Source organism: Podarcis pityusensis (assembly GCF_964106645.2).
Source record: "Podarcis pityusensis genome assembly, chromosome: 3".
NCBI classification, from domain to species: Eukaryota; Metazoa; Chordata; class Lepidosauria; order Squamata; family Lacertidae; genus Podarcis; species Podarcis pityusensis.
The window spans coordinates 36158971-36175665 of NC_138026.1; the positions used below are offsets into that span (position 1 = coordinate 36158971).

Genomic DNA, 16695 nt, shown 5'->3' on the forward strand with positions numbered 1-16695 from the left:
GTCTCTGACAGCGCTTCTCTCTCCCTTCCCCCCACCCTTCCCCTCTCTCCAAAAAAAGTCTACAGGAGAGAGCTGAGCATGCATCGCTTTCATATTGGCTGTTTCCAGTAATTGCCTATTTCACAGTAATTGCTTAAAATGTAGCCATCTCAGTCGGCACATTTATACACAAAGCATATGAGAGTGCATAAATTACACTTTTTTCATAGCATGATGTGCCTGTGTTTGCTGGTTTCATCTTCCTGGAGGACTAGGAGAGTGGCCAAGATGATCAAGGGTCTGGAAACTAAGCCTTATGAGGAACAGTTGAGGGAACTGGGTATGTTCAGCCTGGAAAAGAAGAGATGTGATAGTCATCTTCAAACATCTAAAGGGCTGTCACTTGGAAGACACAGCAAGCTTGTTTTTTCCTGCTCTGGAGGCTAGGACTCAAACCAATGGATTCAAATTACAAGAAAAGAAATTATGGCTAAACGTTAGGAAGAACTTTCTGACAGAGCTGTTCAACAGTGAAACGGACTCCCTTGGAAGGTGGTGGACTCTCCTCCCTTGGAGGTTTTTAAGCAGAGGTTGGATAGCCATCTGTCACGGATGCTTTAGTTGAGATTCCTGCATTGCAGGGGGTTGGACTAAATGAACCTTGGGTCCCTTCCAACTCTACAATTCTATGATTCCATTACTAGTCTATGAAAGGCACAGATGGTGTGCACTGCATGAGTCACTCAAGACGGGTGTCATAAAGTTCACATATAACACAAAGCCAAGCCATATGTTAATGTGAACGGACAAACGTGCAGACTCTGAGAGAGGAAATCATGGTCCCTTTGCTTCTCTCTGGTCACTTTGCTGCTGTACTGCACTGAACTAAGCCATGGTTAGGCTTAGCATGTCAGCCAAACACAGTCTTGGCGTTTAGCTTTCTCCCATGAGCTGTAACCAAGATTTGTACTTTGTCTGGGACAGCTATACCATTAACGTGGGTTCAGATGACACACTAAGCCAGAACACAGCTTAGACCAGCAGCAAAACAACTAGGAAGGAGCAAAGCTGTCACAGTCTCCTCACCAGGAGCCCTCATGTTTGCTGGTTCACATGAAGCCATAGCCCTCTTTAGCATTAAGTGTGAGCAAGGGCTACTTATTTCCTTTATTGGCCTTGGTTTAACATGTCAGAGCAGGATAGCTAATAGCTCATATGCGGACCTGTCGGGATGCTTCTGACTGCTATTATAATATAAAATTATGGAGCCAGAAAAACATAGTTGTAAAGAATATACTGATTTGAATGTTGTCTCAGTACATATATTTGTGCTGTTTGCCACATATTACATTCTGTTATGTTCTTCTTATGCACACTTTCTCTTTATTCGTGGCCCCATGGAGTTATTTGCTTTTCTATCATTATACCATAAACTCACATCCTACCATGCCTACTTGATCCCATGAGTATCTTATCATTTTACTTGGATAAAACTTCCTCTTTTCCATACTTCTACTAGAAAAGGGACTCTGTTTCCAGTCTACAGTCAGTCAAGAGTATTCTTATTGAGGCCTTTAGTAAATATATAGTTTTGATGGAAGCCCTTAAAAACAGGTTTTGATAAGGGAATATGGTCTTGAAGAGGAATATGGCTTGGGGATTGCAGATTCTGAACTGCATATTCATAACTAAGTTCTGATAAGCTTCTTTTCTTGGATTTCATTTGGATTTGGGTGTTTGGATATGAATAGGGTACCACAGATGTTCAACTCATATTTTCCCCCTTTTTTTACAGTTTTGTCTATAGTTCCTTATTGCCTTCAGAAAAGCATAATACAGGAGAGTCTAACAGTTCAGCATTTCACAAGTCCCTGTAGTATGTCAAGTAAAATAAGCATATGTAGAATATTGGAAGTGTTGCTATTTTTATTGAATAGCATAAAAAAGGGAAAGGTTTTTTCCCCTATTGAAACGGGAAAGTATTGGTATATAGAATTCTCAGTTTGCCATATAGTTATTGGGGATCCTACTGTATGCCTTTCTGTCAAACCACAGAAACACAAAGGCTGATCTTTGAACATGATTGCTTGAAGAGAGAAATAGAACCAGTGCATAAATAAAAGATTACAAAAGTTTCTCAGTGTAAAGACATAGGAAGAAAACATTTGAGATTAGACAAAGCAAACAGATCTAGAAATAAATCTGCCTGACAAAGGAAAGAACAATATGGGAAATAAGCAATGCAAGAATATTTATTCTCACTGCAGTTGGGAGCATCTGTAACATTTATTCAAAATAGCATTGATAGGGTGATTTGAAAATGACCTTCTCCCAGTTTTAATTACTCAATAAATAATTGTGATTGTATTCCAAATGGAACAAGGGCATGGCCTGAAGACACAATATGCATCAATCTTGCTGAAGTGAAGGTCTGGATTGGATCAGTGTCTAGATAGGAAACCACTTGGGAATCCCATATATTCTGCCTTGAATTACTTGGAAGAAAGGCATGAAATAATGGCACATGAAGCCTCTGAGAACCCCACCTTTCAAGGCCTCCTTGGTGATGAGCAGAAGGTGGTCATTTCCCCCCCTCCTTTGTAAAGTATACAAAGCTGAAGAAGGAAGTTGGAAAAATGACTCTTACTTCAGTTCCATGTGCTTTTTAAGGCTCAGACTCATTTTGTGGGATTTGGTTTGTGGGAGAAGCAAGCACAGCAGGTGACGTCCATTATCATTGCTCAAATGTCAGAATATGCCCATAGACCTAGAAAGGGTAACAACCCCCAAAATAAACAATGAACGTGTAAGGCATCAATGCCAGATACAGAATATTTCATTGCCAGTGGTATATAACTCCCCACCCCATGGCAGGCCCAGGCCCCACGCTCTCCTCACCTCACCAACTGAGATAGATATAAAGGACACCACACATTCAAAATAGGATCAAATCAGACCACAACTTTCTTGACTACAGGTGAAGAGGTTTGGCATAGGAGGAGAAGCAGGTGCTGGGGCTGGCGCAGGCCACGTTAAATATCCTGGGAGTGGACCTGAGGGAAGCCAAGGAGGGCCAGCCTCCAAGCTTGCCAGCCATTGGCCAATTTGCAGACAGGCTTGGATCTGAATTCCCAGCCGGCAGAGAGAGCTCAAAGATCCTTCCAGCTGAGAAGGGAAATCCCCAGCAGCCATGGCTCTTGACTGGATCCCGATGAAAGGAAGCATCGGTGGCCCGCAATGCTGCCACACCAAAAGACTTGTCCAGGCCTCTTCAATCTGCAGCTGTGCCAGCCTGGTGGGTGAAGTGACATTTTAACTTCCCTTTCCTCCTGCCCTGACTAGTGGGTGTGGTATTGGTTATGCTGGTCCATTAAGCCCCACCAGGGCTGACCCACCCATGAGGCAAGCTGAGGTAACTGCCTCTGGTGGCAGGATCCACAGGGGAAGTAGATCCCAAAGCAAAGCTGAGCAGAGATGTACTGTAGCTCTTCACTCACTCACTCGTTCTTTCCTTGAAGGGAGGGAGGCACCATTTTTGGGTTCGCCTCAGGTGCCAAAATGTCTTGTGCCATCCGTGAGCCCCACCTCTGCCAACCAGAGGCTTGGATTGCATCTTAAGAGATGGTGACATTTACTAAGTCACCCATTCTGCTCTCTGGGTGAGCACAGATGTAGGAAACCTGGGTTTCCAACATGGAAGCCGACTACTTTATCTACTATACAAGTTTAAGCTTTCATCTGGTTCTAATTACAGTTATCAGTGATGTGCGTATTATTAAGTAGGAACATGGAATTATTTATTTGAATGGATATTTAAACTGGGGCATGGAAATCTTCAGAAATAATAAGAACAGAACTAAATAGTTTTCTTGTCAACCTCTCTAGCCAAAACAATTACAGTAGGGCAAGCCAATGAATATTAATGCTGATGTGTACATTAGAGGTTCCATATTTGTTTGGAAAAGGATAAGAGCATTGATGGATTTCTTGTTAGACCACTTATGATGTGCCTAGTATTTTAATACGCATAAAAAGAGAAACAACAGATCAATAAATGATGTGAAACAGTTATGGCCACTGAGCAGCATCTCCCCAAAACCCAAAATCTCTAGCAGAAGTTACGAGATTATCAATATGGCTTTATCCCTATTCTAGGGTATAGCTATTTCTTTAGCTTAGCAGTCTATCCATCTTGTCTCAAGAAACCTGGAGGTAATACAGTTGTTGTTTTGACTAGAAAGAGTCCTCCTCCCTCCTTTTGCCATAACTGGTCCATTGTGGCTTAGAGGGGTTTCTGTCTCTACAATACTTGTCAGATTTTGTATTGTCTTATGATGGGTTAGCTTCAGATCACTGATATTTGCTTCATTTTTTATTTCCCCTTCTGTGTGTATTTATGACATTCCACTTGTCACCTTCTTAAACTTGCATTTTGCGAGGTATTTTGGAGGAGAGAAATGGGACATGACAGAGCGAAGGGTAGAGATTTATGCAAGTATTTATTTAAGGTTTGGAAATTTCAGTGGGGGGAAAGAAAATAGTTGTTTTTCTCCAATACAAAAGTGTGGTCCAAGGATGGTAATTTGGGTCTTACATATTCAATGAGCGTCTTTGTTCCTGTACGTTCATTCACATGTAATGTTCAGTCCATGTACGTAATAGTTCAACTGTGCAAATCAGCAGTGTGCACTCTTTCACACAAATATTTGTGTTGAGTGTGATGTGTGAACAAGCCTAATGTCACACACATATGGGGAAAGGAATGTTCAGTGAGCTGACTGTGAGCAAGGTGAAACTATCAAGATGAAACCGTTAGGATGGGACATATTGCCTCTAAAAAAATTGACAGAGATCCAAAAGTTCACACAACTACCAACATTTTTTTATGGTTCTGCTGTTCTTTATGTTCCCTCAAATGCTGGGTCTAAGGATCAGAAGACTCTCCAGAGTGGCATTTGATGCATTAAGAAGGACTGTAGTGGAAAGGGAAGTTAGCATATGCAAAGGGAGGTGGGGGTCAGTCTCAGCAATTTATGTGGCAGGAGATAAGCATACTTGGCAGTATTAATACAGCATTAATTTCAGCCAGCTGATTTATTCTATTCATATATAGGATTCTTGCTTTGTGACCTACTGTTGTTCTCATGATGCAGCATAGATTATGAAATGCCTACATGGGTAGCAGGGAAGATGCTGATACTGGGCCACCTGTGTGACTTTCCAGCAAATGTTTCTCTCCTTTTCTCATCTTTGCGAACAGCTTTCAAATGAAGCTTCATGGGAAGGGAGGGAAGACTATTTTTGTGTGTGGCTCCCTTTCTGCCACCTGAGGAACTACAGAGCTGTCGGCCCCTGATAATCGCCAGTAACCTGTGTTTATCTACATTACCTGGTCAATTTGAGAAAGGTCATTTTGGGTTTACTGCAAGCCATTCTTCATTTGGCTTTATTGTTTCAGCATTGATCTGAGTCACTCATTCCAGGCAGATCCTTGTTGCACAAGGTCTTCCCGGTCTACCTGTTCTTTATTTGTGAATAGAGCAGGGAAGATGAAGAACAAGGAAAAAAGGGGGTGTCCTTTACCTCCAGCAGCGAGTATGTTTGCTGGGGGCGAAATTGTTTGTACCCAGATGTACACTTAATCAAGATTTGCATGGTTTCTCTTTTCTTGATTGGAAGCATAGCAATCTAGGCCCTGCAGGAGCTTGCTCCATGATGACAGTAGGGCACAGAGCACATGGCAGTGTTTCAGAATGTATGCAAGATGCTCCTCTGGTCCTTTCTTGTAGAATGGAAGCGCAGCCTGTTTTGGTGCTTTGCACGGTACCCACCAACACACCTTCTGGGTCCAGCTTTCCTTTATGAATTCTATCAGATTAAGGAGGGGATGAGGATGAGGAGAGGCCAATGATGGAATCTTACCCCCACATCTTAAGGGCCATCAGCATAGCCCTTTCTCTCTAGTGGTGAGACATGATTGTACTCACAAAACTTTATAATAAGGACTTCTATGACTTTTCAAAGGAAAGTGGGGCAAAGCTACAATGCACTTACTTACTTATCTAGTACAGTAGTACCTCGGGTTATGAACTTAATTTGTTCCCGCGGTCCATTCTTAACCCAAAACCGTTCCTAACCTGAGGCACACTTTCACTAATTGGGCCTGCCACTGCCGCCGCACCGCCAGCATGCGATTTCCATTCTCATCCTGGGGCAAAGTTCTCAATCCAAGGTACTACTTCCAGGTTAGCGGAGTTTGTAACCCGAAGTGTTTGTAACCCAAGGTACCACTGTATAAGATGCTGCAGCTAAAAGGCATTGAACTGCTCCTTTAAGTTTCATCCATTGTGAGGTACAGTGGTACCTCGGGTTGAGTACTTAATTCGTTCTGGAGGTCCGTTCTTAACCTGAAACTGTTCTTAACCTGAAGCACCACTTTAGCTAATGGGGCCTCCTGCTGCTGCCGCTGCGCTGCCGGAGCACGATTTCTGTTCTCATCCTGAAGCAAAGTTCTTAACCCGAGGTAATATTTCTGGGTTAGCGGAGTCTGTAACATGAATCATATGTAACCTGAAGTGTATGTAACCCGAGGTACCACTGTATTCTTAATTTTAAGCTTGGTGGCCATCCCCCCCAACCTCAATTCAGATATTACAGAGCCAGAATTTATTGCATTAATCAGAGATAAGTAATACTTACCAGATTTATTAGTACTGTTTTCTGCCTACAATATCTGCAGATGGTAGGAGAGAGATTAAGTGCTTTTTAGGCACTTCATTTTTTTACTAAAAGTTTTGTGTTTGCATACACATGGTAGTATATTGGTAAAGGTTTATTAAATTCAGCTATGTGCTGAATATTGTATAACGATTGTCCATATTTCCACTATGAAATTAGCTGAATATTGTCTGCATTTGCCTATTGAAATGCTCAAATCAGGTTTTTACTTAAATCTGGGTAGTTCTTTATTGTTGTCAGATGTTTATGGAGCATCTGTGAGTTAAGTGATGCAAACTTCAACATACAATTGGATCAGATCCACTTTCTGTTCTGCATCACCCACTGTGATCAATAATGTTGGAAAATATAAGCACTATAGTATATGTTTCAGTGTATATATACAGCCCCTCGTTAACGACTGTGGAGTAATACTGCTCAAACTGGTGATAGTTTTGTTTATGTATTTATTTTATTTATGTAATTATTACATTTATATACCACCTTTTATCTTCCAAGGACCTCAAGGTGGTGTACATGTTTCTCCTCTTTCCCATTTCACCCTCACAACAACCCTGTGAGGTAGGTTAATCTAAGAGATGGTGGCTGGCCGAAGGCTACCCAGTGAGCGTCATGACTGAGTGGGGAGATCTGAGCCAGAGGTAATAAAATATCTGTGCCACAGTTGATATCACGCCATTCTCCATGGAACTAACACAGCCAAAAAGGCAAACAAAAACTATGTGAGAAGCTGTCTCATTACTCATTTTTTTATACCTGCAATACCAGACAGTGACCACTGTAGGTGAGGTTTATATACATCTCCAATGGCAGAAAACTACAAAATGTGATTCTTGGGCTTAAATGTACCTGTGTGGAAAAAGAAAACACTATGTTTCACTTTGTTGTGCCGTACACCTAACAAGAAAAACTCCATATGCTGTAATATGGAGTACTTAAATCCATCATTCCAATGATTTATGGTATCTCTTAGGTAATTATTTTATTATGCTTTCCCCTAGTTGGAGGTGTATAGCAGAACAATGCCCAGCAATCTTTTATTCAGTCCAGTAGTTTTAAATGGCAGTAAATAAATTCTTCTGCTTTTTGCATAGTTACCAATATCAGCTGTCAATTCTCTGTTCTGGCAATAAATTGTTCCTGAGAAATCACAGTGGCAACAGATCTAAGCTGATCAGCATTGTCTAGGCACACAACAAAATATAACGCCTCTATGGAACCAAATCCTTTTTTGTTTTGTGAATCAACAGTACGCATACACTTTGCACTCCCTCAATTTATGAATCGTTAACACAAACAGCAGATATTGACACATTCTCCACAGTAAATAAAAGTATGTGACAGGAAGTTTTAGATGCAATAAATATGGTTCTTTAAGCCACTCATATTTTACTGTTAAAAATAGTTTGCTTAAAAATATATACAGTAACTGACGAACCATTATAAATGTACAGTGTCGAGGCAGAATGGTTTTAAATAAAAATCAGCTATGGGTTATTTTTAGTTCATTAGTTCAAAAAATTTGAGAGCCACAAGCCTTGAATTTGGACATTCTTAAAGTATTTTAATTTTTAAAACAAAACTGGGATCCACTTCTGTACACATTATATTAAAGGGGAAACCTAATGTAAATTGTATTACTCTGTTTTTGTTTATTAAGTGCCAACACTCATCATGAATTAATTTATTTTTCTCCAGCGGATTCTATTTAAGTAGATTTATGCACTTTTCATTTTCAAAAGAATTCACAAGGGCCAAGGCCTGTCCCCTCTCAAGGGGTGGACCGCTAGCTGGGCAGGTAAGCTCTTTGCTATAGCTACCATGCCTTAGGGTGTCAGAAGTGAGCTGCTCTCCTCAGAAATCAGGGGCTTCCAGGCCCACAAACCTGTTTCAACAGGGGGAAATGTAGCATATCCAACCTGCCTCCAAGTAAAGCTATACTTAGGAGGGAAATGGTGCTTCCATTACTGAGCATGTACTTGGTATCAGCAATATGCAAAGGTACAGCAATTTTGTGGTCCCTGGCCAGCCATCTTACAGTTGATTGGCAAATGATTTGGGTTTGGTTTGCAACGCATTAGATAAATCAGCAACTTAAGTGGGGCAGAGGCATCTTTTAAACTGGGTCAAGAAGACTTGCAGTCTTTCAATTTTTAGTTTAACACAAGTATGTTTAAAATTCATCCAACAGAAGACAACAGATCTGGAAAGTCAAAGTTTAATTTATGGAGAGCCTGTTGATCAAAGCTTTGTAGGTGCTGTCCGTATTTTATACCTATCCATTTTATACCTATCCATTTTGGTATTTGTACAGCTCAGTGGTAGAGCATCTGCTTTGCATGCAGAAGATCCCTGGTTCCATTCGCAGCATCTGGAGTTAGGCCTGGGAGAGACTCCAGCCTGACACCCTGCACAACCATTGCCCATCCAGTGTAGACAATCTCTTGAGTGCAATATGCAAGACTTCTAGTTGTTCCACTCGTCTCTTTCATCAGACTGTGTGATCTTATGAATAGTAGTGGTAGTTCAGAGAGGTAACTATGGGCTTATCCACACTTACTTTTCTTCTGTGCTTTCCAGGCATGGTCCAAGCTTTAAAGTTCCATGTCTGAGTGCCCCACCTTTCCCCCCCCTCCAGTTTTCTCCATGAAAACCCACTCTTTAAAGCTTAATCAGAAGAAACGGCAATCCACAGAAAACCCAAATTGACGTTTGCTCTGATTGAGTGCGAAAGAGTGCTTTTTTTTTGCAGGGAAAGCTCCAGGGTAAAAAGTTCAGACCTGAGCCTAGAAAGAGTGGGGCAAAAGGTAAGTGTGGATAGCTTTATAACGTGTAGCACATTTTACAAGGGCTGAAAGCACTTCACATCCTTGCAACAGTCTTCAAAGTAGTTCTAATAATAGTTCTGCTTGTGGGCTTCCTCGAGGCATCTGGCTGCCCATGCTGAGAACAGGCTCCTGGACTGGATGGGCCTTTGGCCTGACTCAGCAGGGCCATTCTTACAGTGTTCAAAAGAACAGTCCTCCCAGTGCAGGGAAATAAAGAAATACTGGGCTGGTTCAGACAAAAAGCTGAATCATACTCTAGTGTTATGAGAATGAGCCTAGGGAAGCCTCAGACTCATCTGCTTCCTTTCTCCCTCTCTGGTGCAGCTAAAAAAAGGCCATGGGAATGTTTATTCTGTTTTAGATTACGGTAATCACAGCTTGCTGTTTCTTTGAACCCAACAAACAGTGGTCAAGCTTAACCACAATTTGTTGTAAGAATCCCATCATCCTGGATCGTTGGCCATACTGGCTGGGGCTGATGGGAGTTGGAGTCCAACAACATCTGTCAGGCAGGCTGAAAAGAAGCTGGTTTGTTTCAACAAACCATAGTTAAGGTTAACCACAGTTTTGTTCTGTTTTTGCTGCAGACATCATGCTAAACTCTGATTAATCTAAAATGGAAGATGAAGCTTCCAATCTCTTTCATGTGGCCATATGGCAGGAGGTCCATATCCATCAACTGTCCCAATTTTAGAAGGACACTCCCAGATTTACAGAAACCATCCTGACTTTTGATTTGACCTGGGAATGTCCTGCTTTTGCCCTCCAGCGTCGCAGGGAGGAGGATGAACTAGCACTTGTCCCGAGCTTCTCCATGGCAGCTGGCTGGAGCAGAGAGGATTTCACAGCACACCCCGAGGCTGGGACTCCCCTCAGGTGGCAGCAACTGCAACCCCACTGCAGCTCAAGCACAGTCCCTTCCCTCTTTCCTCTCACACACCCGCTGCACACATCCTCATGCGCATGGATGAGCAGGCAGAACAGTCATGGGAGGGGTGAAGGGAAAGAAGGGTCCAGGGGTGTATGTGCATGCGCGTGCACTCACACGTGCTCCCACCCTGAGGTGATAGTAGCAACTGTGGCAAGCCAGGCAAAGCTCGCTTATAGACAAGTCGAGTCAGAAACTGCCTTCCCTTCCCTCTGGAGTGTGTGAGCTCCTTGACAATGCTTTCTTGGCTGCATCTGTTGTCAAGCTCATCAGACCCAAGTGGTGGAAGGGGCTGTGTTTGGTGCTGAGTGAGAATTGCAGGAAGGGCTGGGTGTTGTTTTCTTTCCCTCCACCACCTCCAGTTTAAGTGTGGGAGTTTGGTTTCTACATGGTTCTTCATTGTGAGTGGAGGAATCGGTGGCTCAGCTTTTGGTCACACAGGTCTGGGGGGGAACGATAGAAGCCTGGGGAATGCTGAATTGTGGGTGGGCGGGTGCCTCTGAATCCTGGGGGTTGCTTTGCAGTCCAAGCTATCTCTGTACCCTCATTGAATGCGTTTCCATCTCTCCACCCTTGTTGCATGCCGCTGCATTGCCCCCTCACCTCTGGGTGCGAGGGGATGGCAGTGGCTTAGGTGGAAAGCAGCTGAGGTCTCAAGAAGGGAGAGGAGAGTTGTGGCAGGAATCCTAGTGCTGCTCCAGAAAGACAGTCAGATTGAGTCCTTCCTGACCAACACCTCCTGTTGTGGTTTTGTTTTCATTTGTGGGGAGGGGGTCCTGCTCTGTCATCATTCCCCCATTCTCTTGCTCTCATAGGTTTGGTGTAGGGAAGTAATAAGTTCCCCCCACTCCTTTCCCACACGTACCTTCTGTCAGATGTTGCTCTTGGATCCTCTACCTCTAGCCTGCATGGGGGAATGTTTTCTGCCTCCCTTCCACTCCCCTCAACACGCTCCAACCTGACTTAATAACAACAGCACAATGCAGAGTGTTTAAGTTCTTGTTACATTGGGGCGTGGAGAGGCTCTGTCTTTCCTCATCCCTTCAGGTTGTGACTAAGCAAAATCATAAATAATGAGCACCCCAATTTTAATTGGCAGCATGTTGGAGGGTATGGAGCATGGGTAGGCAAACTAAGGTCTGGGGGACGGATCTGGCCCAATCGCCTTCTAAATCTGGCATGTTTTTACATTAGTAGAATGTGTCCTTTTATTTAAAATGCATCTCTGGGTTATTTGTGGGGCATAGGAATTCATTCATTCCCCCCCCCCCCAAAAAAAATATAGTCTGGCCCCCACAAGGTCTGAGGGACAATGGACTGGCCCCCTGCTGGAAAAGTTTGCTGGCCCCTGGTATGGAGTCTTAGAATGCTAACTATGGCTTAGCAGTTTGTGTGTACCAGGCCAAGGGCATGTCTAAGGCTGTCTATTCAAATCTCACTGCACTGAGATTTGAACTGGGAGGACATTTTGGCTACCATTTCACACTCACAGGGTGGGATTGAACTAATGAGTAGAAATCCTGAATAATGACCACCACCACCACCACCCCAGTCCTCCCCCTGCATATACACTCTTGCAGCCAAAATTGACAATTGGGGAGAACTCCAGGTATAGCACACAGGGGGAAGATAGGGGTTTCGTTCCATCTGGTAAGCTGAAATGTTTGCCTGAGGGACCCTTTTGCTTTAGTGCAACATTGATTCCACCCACAGAAAATATAACACCCCCCCTGCCTCTCTGTAGCATTATTCCTGGCCGTTGGGATAACCCAACAGATACTCTTCAACAGCTGTTGAAGGGTGGTTGTAATATGTTTTCCTCTTTTTTTAGTATTTTGCTATCATACTGAGGAATTCCCCAGGGAGAATTACATGTGGGAATACATAACCTGAGAGTTCCTTTTTTAATTGGAATGTATTCAGAAGCAGGAGTGAACAGTGACCTGCTTGGGCATGTTTATCCTTTCAGTTCAGTTAGTTTAGCAAAGCACAGGGTGAATCAAAGCGACTATCAGAATTGCCCTGTTTTCTTCATCCTTCATATTAATAATTTGGGTTTTGGGGATTTTCACTCAAGCTGTACTCAGGAGAATATCCTACTGATTTTTATTATTATTTATTTATTTGCTGGAGCAGAATATGGAAGGAGGAAAAACAGAAAGAAAAAGCAGATTCTCATTTTTACTGCAGCGATCTGCAGCTTAAAATTAAGGCCCATCCTGCCATCTAGTGATGAAATATATATATATATACCAGCCAGTTGTGGGTGTGACTAAAACACCTATTGAGGGGAAATTTAGAAAAACAACGTGAAGTAACAGCAAATGATGCTGAACGCTCTGTGCTCTTTCACTTGGTGTGACAGAACTGTGCTAGGAAATATGGAAAAAGGAATAATGCATTAAAGTGTCAAGCTTCCTGGGTCTTAAAATGAAGCTTATCTATAGAAGCAAAGCACCTTTGCTGGTTTCAGCATTAATCGTCTAATACAGCTCTTCATACTGATTATTTGCAGATCTCTCCAGACAGGCAATTTTGCATTTTGGCTTGGGAAATTTTCATATGTGCTGGTATGGGCACCCATATCAAGGAGGCAGCAGTAATTTTTATACAGGTTTTTATCTTCCCACCCCACCCCTGGCAATCACACCAATTAGGTGTATCACAGCACAGCAGTGTTTTGGCTGAAACCAGGAGTGACGCAGAGCCCTGAAACTTATCCACAATTCAGAGAAGTACATAGATAGATCCATGGGGAATCCCCATTCTTCTTCGTCCCTCAACCCTTGTGCCATTTTCAATGTGCTTTTGGGAAAATTTGATATATTTTGTATATGGCACCTCAGTGCTAAACCTGTTGGCCATGATCCAGCTCCAGTCATATGTAACTAGTAGTACATAATGTCAAGTAGCTCTGGAAGGGTACACCATAGAGCACATTAGTGGGCCAGCCCATTTAGTTTCATCGTGATGTTGTACCAATAGGGGAACCTTTGAACTTTTATCTTCAGCACTACAGCATAGCGCTACAAAGCTGTGTTCCTTAAGCAGTTTTCATCAACCTAGTGCCCTACAGATGTTTTGAGCTGCATTTTCAATCAGCCCCAAACAGCCCAGTGAATCCTTACCTACAGACTGGAGATTCAGCAGCCTGGCATTCACTGTTACTGTTTACATTATCTTTTTTAATGGTGCATTAAAGTCCAGGAGGAGCCCTTAATGCATCTTTAGACTGTGATTGTATGCCCACTGCCTTAAAGTCACTGGAGATCAAATATGGATTAAGTCATTGTGTTTGGTCTATTATGAAGTTCTGTAAGCACAGGGCATTTCTTGTTGCTATATACCGTATTTTTCGCCCCATAAGGCACACCGGCCCATAGGACGCACCTAGTTTTTTGGGGGGGAAATAAAGAAAAAAAATTATTCCCTCCCCCAGGCACGGGGCTGGGGCAGGAAGCTGTCCCCCGAGCTTGTGGGGCTGGTGGCGGGGAGAAGCAGGCTTCTCCTGCCGCCAGCCTTCTAACCAAGTCGGGGGACAGCGGGAAAGGCGCACTGCGCCTCTCCCACTATCCCCCGAGTTTGCGGGGCTGGCGATGGGGAGGAACAGGCTTCTCCCGCCGCCAGCCTTCTAACCAAGTCGGGGGACAGCGGGAAAGGCGCGCCGTGCCTCTCCCGCTGTCCCCCGAGCTTGTGGGGCTGGCAGTGGGGCTCTCCTGAAGCCTGTAGAGCGAGAGGGGTCGGTGCGCACCGACCTCTCTCGCTCTCCAGGCTTCAGCAAAAGCCTGCATTCGCCCCATAGGACGCACACACATTTCCCCTTCATTTTTGGAGGAGAAAAAGTGTGTCCTATAGGGCGAAAAATATGGTATATTGTTTGGGTAAATAATCTCCCCTCAGGTGTGCACACATTTTTCCATAGCATTGGTAGCACTACATTGCTGGGTACCAAACTGTAATCCTACTCAGCTGCTATCCCATGACATGAAGACATTTGTCACCATTTAGAAGCCATATTGGGTTTAGTTCTGCCTTGCTCTCTGGCCCCTGTGTGACAAAGTCCTCAGAGGTGGTTTTTGGGCAACACAACCAATTTCCATGCACAGAGCACAGAGCTGAGGGGGCATCTTTCTGCCTCCTTCCAAAAGCCTAGTAAACTCTTGTAAAGTGTAAGGTCTCTGATGGGGTCCTGGAGTCCTCCTCTCTCCTTTCCAAAGTCTTATCAGAATTTACCCAGCTTTGAGAAGGAGACGGGAGGGCCCTAGGACCCTGCCAGAGTTCTCACATCTCCTCCCCAAAGCCTAGAGCCTCACTTACCCTGATTTGGGAAGGCAGTATGAAGGCTGGGTAGGGGCATCAAATTTTGGCCTTGCGCAGGGTGCCACATTGCCAATGTCCACCCCTGAAGATCTGAACCTCCTATTAGTTCATACTGTCCAGTGCAATCAAGCTAGATAACCACCTAATATCTTGAATTTGCAATCCTATGAACACATATGAGATAGTAAGTTCCATTTAACTCAGTAGGACCTGTATGGACTGTGATGTTAGAAGATCTACTATCTTTGGGGTTTGTTCAGCATATCTAAACAAGAACTTTAAAAGGTGAGGAAAATGAGGAGAAATAACCTTGTCTTCCATCCAAAGTGAAGGGGATCAGGCACAGAGGGATAGGCAAGAAAGGAAGCAGTGACAACAGGGGTGGTGATAAGGAGAAAGTTGGATGCCACCCACAGAGCAGGGAACCACTGAGACCATCATTCTCAGGGGCCCCTCAGTAGCCTGGATCCCGCACAAGCTGATAGGCCTCAAATGGGTAGAAGTGTTACACTTTTTTATTAATTGGAACGTATATATATATATTTAACCCTGGAGTTACAGTATCTGTTTAATTCCAACTTTTAACTGTAACTCCCAGTGAACTTTCTAATAATTGTAGTAATGCTACTACTAGTAGTAATGATCATAATTTTAAAAAATATTGTTTCTACACCAGGAAATGCAAACCATCAAGTAAAATTAAGATTAGATTTAGATTGGGGGGAGGAATGGGTTGAATATTAAACATTGAATTTCGTAGGCATTTTTAGAATTAATGTAAAATGTATCAGAAAATTCACAAATTTATTTTATTAATAAGGTTTTTAAAATATTCGCTGTAAGATGCAAAATGTGCAGCTATTCTTAGCGTGGATAATTATGACTATTTAAATAAAAAATAAAACTGAACCATGAATATTTAGAGACTTGTATCATTTTGGAAAAATGAAAACCTTTCAAGTATTGAGAGAGAACTCAAAATTTCTTAGGAGTGTGGGACCTGTCACTGGGTTTATAGCAAGCCCCCTGCTCACAGAAGGGTGTCATTTGTGAGCACTGGCACAGCAAGGTGTGAGTTATACGCACAACCACCACAATTTGACCACTGCAGCCTTTATTCAAACTATCTTTGCCTTGCATATAACTTTCACATCGAGACTCCAGATTTCATCCATCAATACACAGGCAAATGGAACCTGACTGTGAGCCCAATAGTGACCACTCAGCTCTCACTCTCTTCCGATGCATTTGCATGGAGGTTGTCATATATACAAAACGGCTCATAGAAAGGAGCAGGGCTTTCTTTCATCCGGAACTTGCCGGAACTCAGTTCTGGCATATCTCAGGTGGGCCTCATTGCTGTTCCATGAGAACAGTGAATTCTGGCACCTCCTTTTCTAGAAAAATAGCACTGGGAAGGAGCTTGGAAAAGGGGCTGTTGCAATGTGGGATTTCACATTATTAAGGACTAATGATGTCTGCTACAGTGATCTCAACCAACACAGTGGCCCTGCTCACTCCTGAGGCACTTCCCACCATGAGTGTGATTGAGGCCTACTTGTGTGTGCTGTAGGGAACTCATCTGTACATCTTGAATTTGGCGCCCTGGTGCTTATTGTGATAGCTTACCTGCCTCTGTTACTGATATAAACACACTGTGATGTTGCATGGCTGTAGGTGTCCAGGCACCCAGTCATAAGCATTTATGTACAGGCATAGCAAATCTTAGGCTCAAGCTGTTAGAGGTTAAGTGATTTGCCAAAGGCAGTGAAGAAAATTATCAGCAGAGCTGGGTTTTATTTCAAGCAGCATCTCACGATTCCCACATGGGAGTTTTTAACATAGATTTTCCCCTATTAAAATCAAAGAGAGTTCTGTTTTAGAATCAACAGCAGGGGGAAA

The 16695-nt window shown here is 43.2% G+C and overlaps 1 protein-coding gene across 5 annotated transcripts in view; it reads left to right on the forward strand.

The window, feature by feature from the left end:
* The window catches only part of ADGRB3 (adhesion G protein-coupled receptor B3), a 461010-nt gene that overhangs the window by 145703 nt on the left and 298612 nt on the right, over positions 1 to 16695 (forward strand). The gene's annotated exons all lie outside the window — the stretch shown is intronic.